The sequence below is a fragment of the Hyla sarda genome, unplaced genomic scaffold, assembly GCF_029499605.1.
Source record: "Hyla sarda isolate aHylSar1 unplaced genomic scaffold, aHylSar1.hap1 scaffold_1535, whole genome shotgun sequence".
Lineage (NCBI taxonomy): Eukaryota > Metazoa > Chordata > Amphibia > Anura > Hylidae > Hyla > Hyla sarda.
The window spans coordinates 11,210-30,000 of record NW_026608171.1 but is presented as its reverse complement, the minus strand read 5'-3'; the positions used below and the strand labels follow the sequence as shown (position 1 = coordinate 30,000).

Here is an 18,791-nt window from a genome sequence, read left to right as displayed (position 1 = left end):
CTGTACCTATAGTGAAGAGGGGAGAGGGGGGGGTGCTCTGCATATACTGTACCTATAGGGAAGGGGGGGAGAGGGGGGTGCTCTGCATATACTGTACCTATAGGGAAGGGGGGAGAGGGGGGGTGCTTTGCATATACTGTACCTATAGTGAAGGGGGGGAGAGGGGAGGGGCTCTGCATATACTGTACCTATAGGGACGGGGGGGAGAGGGGGGGCTCTGCATATACTGTACCTATAGGGAAGGGGGGGGAGAGGGGGGCTCTGCATATACTGTACCTATAGGGAAGGGGGAGAGGGGGGGTTCTCTGCATATACTGTACCTATAGGGAATGGGGGGAGAGGGGGGGGTTCTCTGCATATACTGTACCTATAGGGAATGGGGGGAGAGGGGGGTTCTCTGCATATACTGTACCTATAGGGAAGGGGGGGAAGAGGGGGGGCTCTGCATATACTGTACCTATAGGGAAGGGGGGAGAGGGGGGGGCTCTACATATACTGTACCTATAGGGAATGGGGGGAGAGGGGGGTTCTCTGCATATACTGTACCTATAGGGAAGGGGGGAAGAGGGGGGGCTCTGCATATACTGTACCTATAGGGAAGGGGGGAGGGGGGGGCTCTGCATATACTGTACCTATAGGGAAGGGGGGAAAAGGGGGGGCTCTGCATATACTGTACATATAGTGAAGAGGGGAGAGGGGGGGTGCTCTGCATATACTATACCTATAGGGAAGGGGGAGAGGGGGGGGGGCTCTGCATATACTGTACCTATAGGGAAGGGGGGAGAGGGGGGGTGCTCTGCATATACTATACCTATAGGGAAGGGGGGAGAGGGGGGCTCTGCATATACTGTACCTATAGGGAAGGAGGGAGAGGGGGGGTTCTGTATATACTGTACCTATAGGGAAGGGGGAGAGGGGGGTGCTCTGCATATACTGTACCTATAGGGGAAGGGGGGAAGAGGGGGGGCTCTGCATATACTGTACCTATAGGGAAGGGGGGAAAGGGGAGGGGCTCTGCATATACTGTATCTATAGGGAAGGGGGAGAGGGGGGGGGGCTCTGCATATACTGTACCTATAGGGAAGGGGGAGAGGGGGGGTTCTCTGCATATACTGTACCTATAGGGAAGGGGGGGAGAGGGGGGGGCTCTGCATATACTGTACCTATAGGGAAGGGGGGAAGAGGGGTGCTCTGCATATACTGTACCTATAGGGAAGGAGGGAGGGGGGGCTCTGTATATACTGTACGCTATAGGGAAGGGGGGAGAGAGGGGGTGCTCTGCATATACTGTACCTATAGGGAAGGGGGGGGAGAGAGGGGGTGCTCTGCATATACTGTACCTATAGGGGAAGGGGGGAGAGGGGGGTGCTCTGCATATACTGTACCTATAGGGAAGGGGGGAGAGGGGGGTGCTCTGCATATACCGATAGGAAAGGGAGGTAGAGGGGGGGGAAAGAGGGGGGTGTAGCTCTGCACATACCTATGGGAAAGAGGGGGGTGTAACTCTGCATATACCTATGGGAAAAAGGGGGGGGAGTGTAACTCTGCATATACCTATGGGAAAGAGGGGGGTGTAGCTCTGCATATACCTATGGGAAAGAGGGGGGTGCTCTGCATATACTGTACCTATAGGGAAGGGGGGGAGGGGGGTGCTCTGCATATACTGTACCTATAGGGAAGGGGGGAAAGGGGAGGGGCTCTGCATATACTGTACCTATAGGGGAGGGGGGCTCTGCATATACTGTACCTATAGGGAAGGGGGGAGTTCTCTGCATATACTGTACCTATAGGGAAAGGGGGAGGAGGGGGGGCTCTGCATATACTGTACCTATAGGGAACGGGGGAAGAGGGGGGGCTCTGCATATACTGTACCTATAGTGAAGAGGGGAGAGGGGGGGTGCTCTGCATATACTATACCTATAGGGAAGGGGGGGGAGGGGGGGGGCTCTGCATATACTGTACCTATAGGGAAGGGGGGAGAGGGGGGGGGTGCTATGCATATACTGTACCTATAGGGAACGCGGGAGAGGGGGGGGCTCTGTATATACTGTACCTATAGGGAAGGGGGGAGAGGGGGGTGCTCTGCATATACTGTACCTATAGGGAAGGGGGGGAGAGGGGGGGCTCTGCATATACTGTACCTATAGGGAAGGGGGGAAAGGGGAGGGGCTCTGCATATACTGTACCTATAGGGAAGGGGAGAGGGGGGTTCTCTGCATATACTGTACCTATAGGGAAAGGGGGAGAGGGGGGGGCTCTGCATATACTGTACCTATAGGGAAGGGGGGGAAGAGGGGGGGCTCTGCATATACTGTACCTATAGGGAAGGGGGGAGAGGGGGGTGCTCTGCATATACTGTACCTATAGGAAGGAGGGAGAGGGGGGCTCTGTATATACTGTACCTATAGGGAAGGGGAGGGAGAGAGGGGGTGCTCTGCATATACTGTACCTATAGGGAAGGGGGAGAGGGGGGTGCTCTGCATATACCGATAGGAAAGGGAGGTAGAGGGGGGGGGGGGAAGAGGGGGGGTGTAGCTCTGCACATACCTATGGGAAAGAGGGGGGTGTAACTCTGCATATACCTATGGAAAAAGGGGGGGGGGAGTGTAACTCTGCATATACCTATGGGAAAGAGGGGGGGGGTGTGTAGCTCTGCATATACCTATGGGAAAGAGGGGGGTGTAACTCTGCATATACCTATGGGAAAGAGGGGGGTGTAGCGTAGCTCTGCATATACCTATGGGAAAGAGGGGGGATGTAACTCTGCATATACCTATGGGAAAGAGGGGGTTACCTGGCTACCTACCTACCTGCCCTTTTACTGTGCAGGACACCAAGGAGGGCATTATTACAGTTTGTGGGCCTATAGATGGGAAGATTGTGTAGAGGAGGGGAGGGCACTGAAAAAATGAGTCTGACATGTTTTTTCCTGCAGATGTTAAGAGATCCGCATGGCGGTCTTATCCAGACGGAGAAGAAAAGGAAAGAGGACGCCGCTGATCAGAAAAGACGTAATTGTGAGTCCCCAAAATGTAACTGTAATCACTTATATGGTATACACATCCTGTGTACAGCTGATATCTACCGCCATATGGTCCTGTATACAATCACTTATATTGTATACAGATTCCTTATAGTATACTGGTCTGTGTATGGTGGTTTTATTCAGTACAGTATGGCGGTATTATCCAATTATTGTGTGGTGATATATATTTACTCCTTGTATACAGTATTATTGGTCATTGGTAAATTTACCTACGTTAAAGTGTTTCTTACATATATAAATTTTTATTTATTGTGTGTGGGATTTGGGTGGAATAGGGGGGTGGCAGAAGATTGACGAGCTGCAGAGCCTAGCAGGGGCCCTTGCCTTTTTTTTGGTTCGGGGGCCCCGAGTGTTGTCACTCCTACCCTGGGGGGAGGGGAGGGAGGGGGTGTAATTAAGGGGGGGGGGGGGTGCCAAACAAAGGGTTCACCCCGGGTGCCAAAGGCTCTAGGTACGCCCCTGGATACTGCAACATCTGATGATTGTGCATTTTGCATCACTGGACTAATGAGGCTACTCCTAACTACAGATTATATATATACACACACATTGATATATATACACACACCACACACACATATACAGTGGTCCCTCAACATACGATGGTAATTCGTTCCAAATGAACCATCATTTGTTGAAACCATCGTATGTTGAGGGATCCGTGCAATGTAAAGTATAGGAGGTAATACGTGTCCCCGAGGACATGTATGTGATCGTCGGGGCAAACGGGGCACCGTAAACGGCTATCTGGTGGCAGCTGAAGTAGTCTGCGCTGCCAAATAGCCGTTTATGCGATGGCCCCGGCATACAAAAGCATCGTATGGTGATGCTGCCTCTGAGAGCCAATCGTATGTCGGGGGGGGGGGGGGGGTCACTGTATATATTTATATTATATATATATATATACACACACATTGATATATACATATACATTGAAAGATATATATCTACAAACCTTCACCTGAAGAGCAACTCAGGAAGTGTACTAACAGGACCTGCGATGATGTCACAGTCAGGTGATCAGTCACATGGAGGAGGAGGAGGAGTCACATGATCAGGGGCTGCTGCTCTAGGCTCATCTGCTCAGTGTAGAGATAAATGATGTCAGAGGACGGTGACTGTAGGTGTCTATGTGGATAAGAAGATGTATGGACACCGACAATAACAGGACAAAATACACTAAATGTCTGTATTATAGTATATACATGTATTATAGTATTATAGTATATACATGTATTATAGTATTATAGTATATACATGTATTATAGTATTATAGCATATACATGTATTATAGTATATACATGTATTATAGTATTATAGTATATACATGTATTATAGTATTATAGTATTATAGTATATATGTGTATTATAGTATATACATGTATTATAGTATTATAGTATATATTATAGTATTATAGTATATATGTGTATTATAGTATTATAGTATATACATGTATTATAGTATTATAGTATATACATGTATTATAGTATTATAGTATATACATGTATTCTAGTATTATAGTATATACATGTATTATAGTATTATAGTATATACATGTATTATAGTATTATAGTATATACATGTATTATAGTATTATAGTATATATATGTATTATAGCATTATAGTATATACATGTATTATAGTATTATAGTGTATACATGTATTATAGTATTATAGCATATACATGTATTATAGTATTATAGCATATACATGTATTATAGTATATACATGTATTATAGTATTATAGTATATACATGTATTATAGTATTATAGTATATACATGTATTATAGTATTATAGTATATACATGTATTATAGTATATACATGTATTCTAGTATTATAGTATATACATGTATTCTAGTATTATAGTATATACATGTATTCTAGTATTATAGTATATACATGTATTCTAGTATTATAGTATATACATGTATTATAGTATTATAGTATATACATGTATTATAGTATTATAGCATATACATGTATTATAGTATTATAGTATATACATGTATTATAGTATATACATGTATTCTAGTATATACATGTATTCTAGTATTATAGTATATACATGTATTATAGTATATACATGTATTATAGTATTATAGTATATACATGTATTCTAGTATTATAGTATATACATGTATTCTAGTATTATAGTATATACATGTATTATAGTATTATAGTATATACATGTATTATAGTATTATAGTATATACATGTATTATAGTATATACATGTATTATAGTATTATAGTATATACATGTATTATAGTATATACATGTATTATAGTGTATACATGTATTATAGTATTATAGTATATACATGTATTATAGTGTATACATGTATTATAGTATTATAGTATATACATGTATTATAGTATTATAGTATAAACATGTATTATAGTATATACATGTTGTAGCAAAACAAGAAACTGGATGTCCAGCGCCAAGACTCGTGCAAAACGGATTCTTTAATGCTTAAAAAGCCATAACAGGGGTCAATGTGACGCGTTTCAGATGCGTTAGCACCCTTAATCGTACATAAGATAAAACCACATTTGTCTGGGTATATATAGAGGAAATGACATGGTTCTCCCAGGTGGAAGGAAAAGTGATTGCTCACATGACCGACCTCCTGGAGTCAGACATTAACCCCTTACAACCACAAAGTAAAATATACATAGTATAACATACACAAGTATTGGTTAAGACAAAAGTACACATTTAGGGGCATACATATGTTCGCAAAGTGTAAAGAACTTATTACATGTAAAGGAATAAATTATTTAAATTTTCAAATACGCATTCATATGTATGTACCTAGGGTGTGTAAAAAACGCACACATGTCAGGGAAACCTGTGTGAATAGGTCACAATCACTCCAAAGAGGAGATTGAGGAAAGACATGCATGGTTGTACAAATGTATTCGAACAGAAATTGACAAAATTTATATATAGAAGAAGTATATTTTATATTCTGAATAATACAAAAACAAACCCAGATGCATGTCCCGCTAATGTTTAAACCCGATTTCTGGACTCCAACATGCTGCTACATAAATAAAATGTATCTATAGTGAATATAAAAAATGTTTTTATATTAAATTATATAGCAAAAAAGAGAGAGCTCAGATAGATAGCAGAGCCACATATGAATATATGGATACAAATATAACATTTGCTGCTTCCAAAAACATGAGGGCAAAAAAAGAGGGCAAAAAGAATACAGGATGCCATAACACAGAAATTTGGAAAAAACGAGGGAAATGTAAAAATAGTATGTAATACTAATTTAAATATTTAATAGTACAAAATAACATCTTGTCTTTTGTTTAGGCCCTGAGGCGCCCTGGTTCCCAATTTGATGATCCAGTATACTTCGCGGTTCAACAATTTCTGTCTATGGTTACCACCGCGTTTGGGCAAAAAAACTTTTTCAATAGCAGATAACTTAATAGAGGAAAAATCCCCGTGATGGTGTTGGGCACAATGTAGTGATACAGATGAAACATTTCTGGAATTAAAGTGAGGTATATCTGATAAATGTTTCCTAATACGGGTTTTAAGACTATTGGTGGTGCACCCCACGTACTGTACCTTGCACGTCACACACGACAGGAGATACACGACATATTTTGTATTACAGTTGATGTATTGTCTAATGTTATATGTCGCTCCTGTCGCGTATGACGTGACCACAGACGTGGGAGACAGGATATTGCAGCAGATGCAGCGTGTATGTCCGCATCTGTAAATGCCTACAGTTTTCAACCAGGTAGGTGAAATAGTAGTGTGGGAAGAAAAAAGTGAGGGCGAAATAGACTGACCAAGTGTTGGAGCACGTTTAGCCACACACCGAAGACCTGCATGCATGGTATCTGAAAGTTGAGGATCAGATGAAATTAATGGTAAGTATTTTTTTATGATACTGCAAATCTGGGGAAATTGGAGACTATATTGTGTAGAAAAGACCATGGGTTTAAAAGTACTGTTTGTAATTCTCGGGTGTTGGCTTTTGAGTAGACGGTCTCGGCTCCTGAATCGGGCAATGTTGTCTGCACGATCCAGTGACCACTGTGGATATCCTCTGTTGCGAAGGCGTTTGGATAACGCATTCATTTCAACAGAGAAATCCATATCCCTAGTGCAATTCCGTCTGGTTCTGATAGCTTCTCCAATAGGAAGGTTATGGATGACATGTGGGGGGTGACACGAACGAGCATGTAAGATGGAATTAACCGCAGTTTCTTTGCGATAAGTAGTAGATATAATTTTTTGAGAATCCGTGTCACCCCTCATAGTCACATCCAAAAAAGACACGTTAAAAATGCAATGATTAACTGTAAAGCATAAATTCAGCATGTTGGAGTTCAAAAAATCTTTGAAACAATCCAAATCTTTGGCATCCCCCCTCCATATAAATAGCAAATCATCAATATACCTGCCATACCAATGTATATGGGACTTGAATATATTAGTAGATGAATATAAATACAAACTTTCCCAGTAGGCCATGTATATATTAGCTATAGATGGGGAAAAACGTGCGCCCATCGGGGCCCCGGTGGTCTGCAGGAAGAACTGATCATCAAACATAAAAAAATTGTGAGTAAGTAAATAATCCAAAACGATGATCATATATTCCTGCAGACCAGCGGGGTATTCAGAATATGTGGTCAGAAACCAACTCATAGCAGTTTTTGCCTGACTGTGGGGAATTACAGAATAAAGTGAAGTTACATCAGCTGTAATCCACGTTAGTCCCTTAGACCACTCTAAACTTTCTATTGCTGATAAAAGATGTTTTGTATCCTGGATGTATCCAGGCATAGTAGGAACGAGTGGTTGAAGGAGATTATCTAGCCAGGCGGATAGGTTCTCATTAAGGGAACCTATCCCAGCAACTATGGGTCTGACTGGTGGGGGGAAACAATTTTTGTGTATCTTGGGGAGTGAATGGAAGATAGCTGTAACTGGATGTTCAATTTTGATGTAATCTGCTTCAGATTTAGATATAAATCCATTCTGCTCCCCAAGATCCACAAGTTCTCTGAGTTGCTCCTTGAAAATGGAACAGGGGTTGCTGGATAACCGTCTGTAGGTAGTAACATCCGACAGTAATTCTAAGTTTAATTTTTTATATAGACCGGCATCCAGCAACACCACTGCTCCCCCCTTGTCGGCTTGCCGTACGACCAAATCGGACATATTAGATATGTCCTTCAAGGCCACACGTTCCTGAAAGGAAAGATTGGAACTAGTGGTGGTTCTGGACTGAGATAGAATAGTCAAGTCACGCTCAACAGCCTCCTGAAAAAAATCAAGAGACTGTGTGCGCGACATAACTGGATAGAAATGAGGATTTTTGGTTGCAAACTTAGGGATAGATTGCGGCACAGAGGAAGAGGGTTCATGCATATGTTGTAATTCAGATGAAACACATAATTCTGCAAATGAACAACGTAAAACACTTTCCAAACCATTATGAGGAAGCATAGAGTTAACATCATGACCCTCTACTACATGACTTTCCTGGTTATTGCCCAAAAATTCTATCTCATTAGTGTCCATGGGATTGTCCATCTGAAAAAAATGTTTGCGTATAGTAATCCCTCTCACAAATCTATTCACATCTAGTAAGGTAGAAAATAAATCAAAAGTTCGGGTAGGAGAAAATGATAGTCCTCTCGATAATAAAGTAATGTGATGTGTAGACAGTACCTTTGCAGATAAATTGTATACAGGGATTGTTAATTCCTCTTGCGATTCCGCTGGGGGTTCCTTCTTCTGTTTGGCAGAGCGATGTTTTCTGCCACCCCGTCGTTTTTTGACTGCTTAGATTTAACAGATGCTGATGGATTTTGGGGGGCATTAGTGATGGAGTTGCCTGGACGAGCAGAATCAATGGTTTCTGGAGCGGAGTCAGACGAATCCATTTCTGTGGAGCTGAAGTTCACTCTTTGCATACTCCTGCTGCGACGATGGTGTTTGAATTTTCTTAGAATTGAACGGGGGGTGCCGGATTTTGTATCAGTTTGAGGCCAGATGTAGACATTGTTTGTCTTATAGTCCTGCATATCTCTCAACAGTTTGGACTGTTTTATGTCCATGATCGTGGCTTCCAATTTATCCAGATTTTCTTGGATTTTCTTATCAAGATCTTTAAATGCAGAGTTGTCTTCAAATTGTGCAACAGCACTTTGTAGTGTAGTGATGTTGATTTGAATGTCTTTCAAAGCATTCTCCTCGTATTTTATGAGGAGTTTGATGAAACGTAATGATGAATCAGTTAGAATCTCTTCCCACTCAATTTTGAAGGCATCACAATATATGGTGGAAGGGAATTTCCTGATCCTGAGCCCACGTGGAATCATTTTATCGTCAAAGTATTTTTGCAATGTCGATATGTCCCATGTGAGTCTCAGCTCCTGTATGAGTGCGGTTTCCAATTGAGACATGTGAATGCGTAGGTCCACGACCTCCTGTTTTTCTTGGCTAGCACTGTTTAGCATGGTGTTGATTTTCAAAGCACGAGCCTTCCGATCCTCAGCAGACTTTAAACACGCGCTGGTATTCATATTCTCAGCCGGTGTGCTGGTGGTCATTGTCTCGGAAGGTAGGGGCAGGGAATAAATCCCCAGGGGAGCACGAGATATAAAGCCTTGATGAGAACAGAAAAGGTAATGGAATTCTCAGCTCACCCTCCAGGGCCCCAGGCGCACGGACTGTGCGAGGCAGCAATGTTGTAGCAAAACAAGAAACTGGATGTCCAGCGCCAAGACTCGTGCAAAACGGATTCTTTAATGCTTAAAAAGCCATAACAGGGGTCAATGTGACGCGTTTCAGATGCGTTAGCACCCTTAATCGTACATAAGATAAAACCACATTTGTCTGGGTATATATAGAGGAAATGACATGGTTCTCCCAGGTGGAAGGAAAAGTGATTGCTCACATGACCGACCTCCTGGAGTCAGACATTAACCCCTTACAACCACAAAGTAAAATATACATAGTATAACATACACAAGTATTGGTTAAGACAAAAGTACACATTTAGGGGCATACATATGTTCGCAAAGTGTAAAGAACTTATTACATGTAAAGGAATAATTATTTAAATTTTCAAATACGCATTCATATGTATGTACCTAGGGTGTGTAAAAAACGCACACATGTCAGGGAAACCTGTGTGAATAGGTCACAATCACTCCAAGGAGGAGATTGAGGAAAGACATGCATGGTTGTACAAATGTATTCGAACAGAAATTGACAAAATTTATATATAGAAGAAGTATATTTTATATTCTGAATAATACAAAAACAAACCCAGATGCATGTCCCGCTAATGTTTATAATGTTTATACATGTGTTATAGTATTATAGTATTATAATATATACATGTATTATAGTATTATAGTATTATAGTATATACATGTATTATAGTATTATAGTATATACATGTATTATAGTATTATAGTATATACATGTATTATAGTATTATAGCATATACATGTATTATAGTATCATAGTATATACATGTATTAAAGTATATACATGTATTATAGTATTATAGCATATACATGTATTATAGTATTATAGTATATACATGTATTATAGTATTATAGTATATACATGTATTATAGTATATACATGTATTATAGTATTATAGGATATACATGTATTATAGTATTATAGTATATACATGTATTATAGTATTATAGTATATACGTGTATTATAGTATTATAGTATATACATGTATTATAGTATTATAGTATATACGTGTATTATAGTGTATATGTCAGAGGACGGTGACTGTAGGTGTCTATGTGGATAAGAAGATGTATGGACACCGACAATAACAGGACAAAATACACTAAATGTCTGTATTATAGTATATACATGTATTATAGTATTATAGTATATACATGTATTATAGTATTATAGTATATACATGTATTATAGTATTATAGTATATACATGTATTATAGTATTATAGTATATACATGTATTATAGTATATACATGTATTATAGTATAATAGTATATACATGTATTATAGTATTATAGTATATACATGTATTATAGTGTTATAGTATATACATGTATTATCATACGATGGTAATTCGTTCCAAATGAACCATCATTTGTTGAAACCATTGTATGTTGAGGGATCCGTGCAATGTAAAGTATAGGAGGTAATACGTGTCCCCGAGGACATGTATGTGATCGTCGGGGCAAACGGGGCACCGTAAACGGCTATCTGGTGGCAGCTGAAGTAGTCTACGCTGCTGGATAGCCGTTTATGCGATGGCCCCGACATACAAAAGCATCGTATGGTGATGCTGCCTCTGAGAGCCAATCGTAGGTCGGGGGGGGGGGGTCACTGTATATATTTATATTATATATATATATATACACACACACATTGAAAGATATATATCTACAAACCTTCACCTGAAGAGCAACTCAAGAAGTGTACTAACAGGACCTGCGATGATGTCACAGTCAGGTGATCAGTCACATGGAGGAGTAGGAGTCACATGATCAGGGGCTGCTGCTCTCGGCTCATCTGCTCAGTGTAGAGATAAATGATGTCAGAGGACGGTGACTGTAGGTGTCTATGTGGATAAGAAGATGTATGGACACCGACAATAACAGGACAAAATACACTAAATGTCTGTATTATAGTATATACATGTATTATAGTATTATAGTATATACATGTATTATAGTATTATAGCATATACATGTATTATAGTATTATAGTATATACATGTATTATAGTATTATAGTATATACATGTATTATAGTATTATAGCATATACATGTATTATAGTATTATAGTATATACATGTATTATAGTATTATAGTATATACATGTATTATAGTATATACATGTATTATAGTATTATAGTATATACATGTATTATAGTATATACATGTATTATAGTATATACATGTATTATAGTATTATAGTATATACATGTATTATAGTATTATAGTATATACATGTATTGTATTATAGTATATACATGTATTATAGTATATACATGTATTATAGTATTATAGTATATACATGTGTTATAGTATTATAGTATATACATGTATTATAGTATTATAGTATATACATGTATTATAGTATTATAGTATAGACATGTATTATAGTGTATATGTCAGAGGACGGTGACTGTAGGTGTCTATGTGGATAAGAAGATGTATGGACACCGACAATAACAGGACAAAATACACTAAATGTCTGTATTATAGTATATACATGTATTATAGTATTATAGTATATACATGTATTATAGTATTATAGTATATACATGTATTATAGTATTATAGTATATACATGTATTATAGTATTATAGTATATACATGTATTATAGTATTATAGTGTATACATGTATTATAGTATTATAGTATATACATGTATTATAGTATTATAGTATATACATGTATTATAGTATTATAGTATATACATGTATTATAGTATTATAGTATATACATGTATTATAGTATTATAGTGTATACATGTATTATAGTATTATAGTATATACATGTATTATAGTATTATAGTATATACATGTATTATAGTATTCTAGTATATACATGTATTATAGTATTATAGCATATACATGTATTATAGTATTATAGTATATACATGTATTATAGTATTATAGTGTATACATGTATTATAGTATTATAGTATATACATGTATTATAGTATTATAGAATATACATGTATTATAGTATTATAGTATATACATGTATTATAGTGTATATGTCAGAGGACGGTGACTGTAGGTGTCTATGTGGATAAGAAGATGTATGGACACCGACAATAACAGGACAAAATACACTAAATGTCTGTATTATAGTATATACATGTATTATAGTATTATAGTATATACATGTATTATAGTATTATAGTATATACATGTATTATAGTATTATAGTATATACATGTATTATAGTATTATAGTATATACATGTATTATAGTATTATAGTATATACATGTATTATAGTATATACATGTATTATAGTATATACATGTATTATAGTATTATAGCATAGACATGTATTATAGTATATCCATGTATTATAGTATATACATGTATTATAGTATTATAGTATATACATGTATTATAGTATTATAGTATATACATGTATTATAGTATTATAGTATATACATGTATTATAGTGTATATGTCAGAGGACGGTGACTGTAGGTGTCTATGTGGATAAGAAGATGTATGGACACCGACAATAACAGGACAAAATACACTAAATGTCTGTATTATAGTATATACATGTATTATAGTATATACATATATTATAGTATTATAGTATGTACATGTATTATAGTATTATAGTATATACATGTATTATAGTATTATAGCATATACATGTATTATAGTATTATAGTATATACATGTATTATAGTATTATAGTATATACATGTATTATAGTATTATAGTATATACATGTATTATAGTATTATAGCATATACATGTATTATAGTATATACATGTATTATAGTATTATAGTATATACATGTATTATAGTATTATAGTATATACATGTATTATAGTATTATAGTATATACATGTATTATAGTATTATAGTGTATACATGTATTATAGTATTATAGTATATACATGTATTATAGTATTATAGAATATACATGTATTATAGTATTATAGTATATACATGTATTATAGTATTATAGAATATACATGTATTATAGTATTATAGTATATACATGTATTATAGTGTATATGTCAGAGGACGGTGACTGTAGGTGTCTATGTGGATAAGAAGATGTATGGACACCGACAATAACAGGACAAAATACACTAAATGTCTGTATTATAGTATATACATGTATTATAGTATTATAGTATATACATGTATTATAGTATTATAGTATATACATGTATTATAGTATTATAGTATATACATGTATTATAGTATTATAGTATATACATGTATTATAGTATTATAGTATATACATGTATTATAGTATATACATGTATTATAGTATATACATGTATTATAGTATTATAGCATAGACATGTATTATAGTATATCCATGTATTATAGTATTATAGTATATACATGTATTATAGTATTATAGTATATACATGTATTATAGTATTATAGTATATACATGTATTATAGTATTATAGTATATACATGTATTATAGTGTATATGTCAGAGGACGGTGACTGTAGGTGTCTATGTGGATAAGAAGATGTATGGACACCGACAATAACAGGACAAAATACACTAAATGTCTGTATTATAGTATATACATGTATTATAGTATATACATATATTATAGTATTATAGTATGTACATGTATTATAGTATTATAGTATATACATGTATTATAGTATTATAGCATATACATGTATTATAGTATTATAGTATATACATGTATTATAGTATTATAGTATATACATGTATTATAGTATTATAGTATATACATGTATTATAGTATTATAGCATATACATGTATTATAGTATATACATGTATTATAGTATTATAGTATATACATGTATTATAGTATTATAGTATATACATGTATTATAGTATTATAGTATATACATGTATTGTAGTATTATAGTATATACATGTATTATAGTATTATAGTGTATACATGTATTATAGTATTATAGTATATACATGTATTATAGTTTTATAGTGTATACATGTATTATAGTATTATAGTGTATACAAGTATTATAGTATTATAGTATATACATGTATTATAGTATTATAGTATATACCTGTATTATAGTATTATAGGATATACATGTATTATAGTATTATAACATATACATGTATTATAGTATTATAGTATATACATGTATTATAGTATTATAGTATATACATGTATTATAGTATTATAGTATATACATGTATTATAGTATTATAGCATATACATGTATTATAGTATTATAGTATATACATGTATTATAGTATTATAGTATATACATGTATTATAGTATTATAGTATATACATGTATTATAGTATTATAGTATATACATGTATTATAGTGTATACATGTATTATAGTATTATAGTATATACATGTATTATAGTATTATAGTATATACATGTATTATAGTATATACATGTATTATAGTATTATAGTATATACATGTATTATAGTATTATAGTATATACATGTATTATAGTATTATAGTGTATACATGTATTTTAGTATTATAGTATATACATGTATTATAGTATTATAGTATATACATGTATTATAGTATTATAGTATATACATGTATTATAGTATTATAGTGTATACATGTATTTTAGTATTATAGTATATACATGTATTATAGTATTATAGTATATACATGTATTATAGTATTATAGTATATACATGTATTATAGTATTATAGTATATACATGTATTATAGTATATACATGTATTATAGTATTATAGCATATACCGGTACATGTATTATAGTATTATTGTATATACATGTATTATAGTATATACATGTATTATAGTATTATGGTATATACATGTATTATAATATTATAGTATATACATGTATTATAGTATTATAGTATATACATGTATTATAGTATTATAGTATATACAGGTATTTTAGTATTATAGGATATACATGTATTATAGTATTATAGTATATACATGTATTATAGTATATATATGTATTATAGTATTATAGTATATACATGTATTATGGTATTATAGTATATACATGTATTATGGTATTATAGTATATACATGTATTATAGTATTATAGTATATACATGTATTATAGTATTATAGTATATACATGTATTCTAGTATTATAGTATATACCTGTATTCTAGTATTATAGTATATACCTGTATTATAGTATATACCTGTATTATAGTATATACCTGTATTATAGTATTATAATATATACCTATATTATAGTATTATAGTATATACATGTATTCTAGTATTATAGTATATACATGTATTATAGTATTATAGTATATACATGTATTCTAGTATTATAGAATATACATGTATTATAGTATTATAGTATATACATGTATTCTAGTATTATAGTATATACATGTATTATAGTATTATAGTATATACCTGTATTCTAGTATTATAGTATATACATGTATTCTAGTATTATAGTATATACCTGTATTCTAGTATTATAGTATATACCTGTATTATAGTATATACATGTATTATAGTATTATAGTATATACCTGTATTATAGTATTATAGTATATACATGTATTATAGTATTATAGTATATACATGTATTATAGTATTATAGTATATACATGTATTATAGTATTATAGTATATACATGTATTATAGTATTATAGTATATACATGTATTATAGTATTATAGTATATACATGTATTATAGTATTATAGTATATACATGTATTATAGTATTATAGTATATACATGTATTCTAGTATTATAGTATATACATGTATTCTAGTATTATAGTATATACATGTATTATAGTATTATAGTATATACATGTATTATAGTATTATAGTATATACATGTATTATAGTATATACATGTATTATAGTATTATAGTATATACATGTATTATAGTATTATAGTATATACATGTATTATAGTATTATAGTATATACATGTATTATAGTATTATAGTATATACATGTATTATAGTATTATAGTATATACATGTATTATAGTATTATAGTATATACATGTATTATAGTATTATAGTATATACATGTATTATAGTATTATAGTATATACATGTATTATAGTATTATAGTATATACATGTATTATAGTATATACATGTATTCTAGTATTATAGTATATACCTGTATTATAGTTTTATAGTATATACATGTATTATAGTATTATAGTATATACATGTATTCTAGTATTCTAGTATATACATGTATTCTAGTATTATAGTATATACATGTATTCTAGTATTATAGTATATACATGTATTGTAGTATTATAGTATATACATGTATTATAGTATATACATGTATTATGGTATTATAGTATATACATGTATTATAGTATTATAGTATATACATGTATTATAGTATTATAGTATATACATGTATTCTAGTATTATAGTATATACCTGTATTCTAGTATTATAGTATATACCTGTATTATAGTATATACCTGTATTATAGTATATACCTGTATTATAGTTGTTACGCCTAGCGCTCCGGGCCCCCGCTCCTCCCCGGAGCGCTCACGGCGTCTTTCTCCCTGCAGCTCCCCGGTCAGTCCCGCTGACCGGGAGCGCTGCTCTGTCATGGCCGTTGGGGATGCGATTCGCACAGCGGGACGCGCCCGCTCGCGAATCGCATCCCAGGTCACTTACCCGTTCCCGTCCCCTGCTGTCATGTGCTGGCGCGCGCGGCTCCGCTCTCTAGGGCGCGCGCGCGCCAGCTCCCTGAGACTTAAAGGGCCAGTGCACCAATGATTGGTGCCTGGTCCAATTAGCTTAATTGGCTTCCACCTGGTCCCTGACTATATCTAACCTCCTCCCATGCACTTCCTTGCCGGATCTTGTTGCCCTTGTGCCTAGTGAAAGCGTTTTGTGTGTTTAAAACCTGTGTACCAGAACTTCTGCTATCTCCCCTGACTACGAACCTTGCCGCCTGCCCCCGACCTTCTGCTACGTCCGACTTTGCTTCTGCCTACTCCCTTGTACCTCGCCTATCTTCAGCAGCCAGAGAGGTGAGCCGTTGCTAGTGGATACGACCTGGTCACTACCGCCGCAGCAAGACCATCCCGCTTTGCGGCGGGCTCTGGTGAAAACCAGTAGTGACTTAGAACCGATCCACTAGCACGGTCCACGCCAATCCCTCTCTGGCACAGAGGATCCACTACCTGCCTGCCGGCATCGTGACAGTAGATCCGGCCATGGATCCCGCTGAAGTTCCTCTGCCAGTTGTCGCTGACCTCCCTACGCTGGTCGCCCAGCAAGCTCGTCAGATCGCCCAGCAGTCGCAACAGATAGCGCAACAAGATCACCAGCTGTCGTACTTGACCACCATGACACAGCAACTCCAGTCACAACTACAGCAAGTACAGTCGCAGCTACAGCAGCAACAACCATCTCCTCCGCCAGCTCCTGCACCCCTTCCGCGGCGAGTGGCCGCTCCTAGCCTCCGCCTGTCCTTGCCGGACAAATTTAATGGGGACTCTAAGTTTTGCCGTGGCTTTCTATCGCAATGTTCCTTGCACTTGGAGATGATGTCGGATCAGTTTCCTACTGAAAGGTCTAAGGTGGCTTTCGTAGTCAGCCTTCTGTCTGGAAAAGCCCTGTCATGGGCCACACCGCTCTGGGACCGCGATGACCCCGTCACTGCCTCTGTACACTCCTTCTTCTCGGAAATTCGAAGTGTCTTTGAGGAACCTGCCCGAGCCTCTTCTGCTGAGACTGCCCTGCTGAACCTGGTCCAGGGTAATTCCTCCGTTGGCGAGTACGCCATACAATTCCGTACACTTGCTTCTGAACTATCCTGGAATAATGAGGCTCTCTGCGCGACCTTTAAAAAAGGCCTATCCAGCAACATTAAAGATGTTCTGGCCGCACGAGAGACTCCTGCTAACCTGCATGAACTCATTCATCTAGCCACTCGCATTGACATGCGTTTTTCTGAGAGGCATCAAGAGCTCCGCCAGGAAAAAGACTTAGATCTCTGGACACCTCTCCCACAGTCTCCACTGCAATCTG

General features: G+C 35.6%; 1 protein-coding gene across 2 annotated transcripts in view; it reads right to left on the bottom strand.

Annotated features, from left to right (window-relative positions):
• LOC130309746 (zinc finger protein 345-like) overlaps nt 1-4,308 on the bottom strand; it is a 25,939-nt gene extending 21,631 nt beyond the window's left edge. For both annotated transcript variants that reach the window (XM_056552341.1, XM_056552342.1), the window contains exon 1: nt 4,002-4,308. The gene's annotated coding sequence lies outside the window, so the exon portion shown is untranslated. The remainder of the gene's footprint in view (nt 1-4,001) is intronic.
• Nucleotides 4,309-18,791: the final 14,483 nt, after the last annotated feature.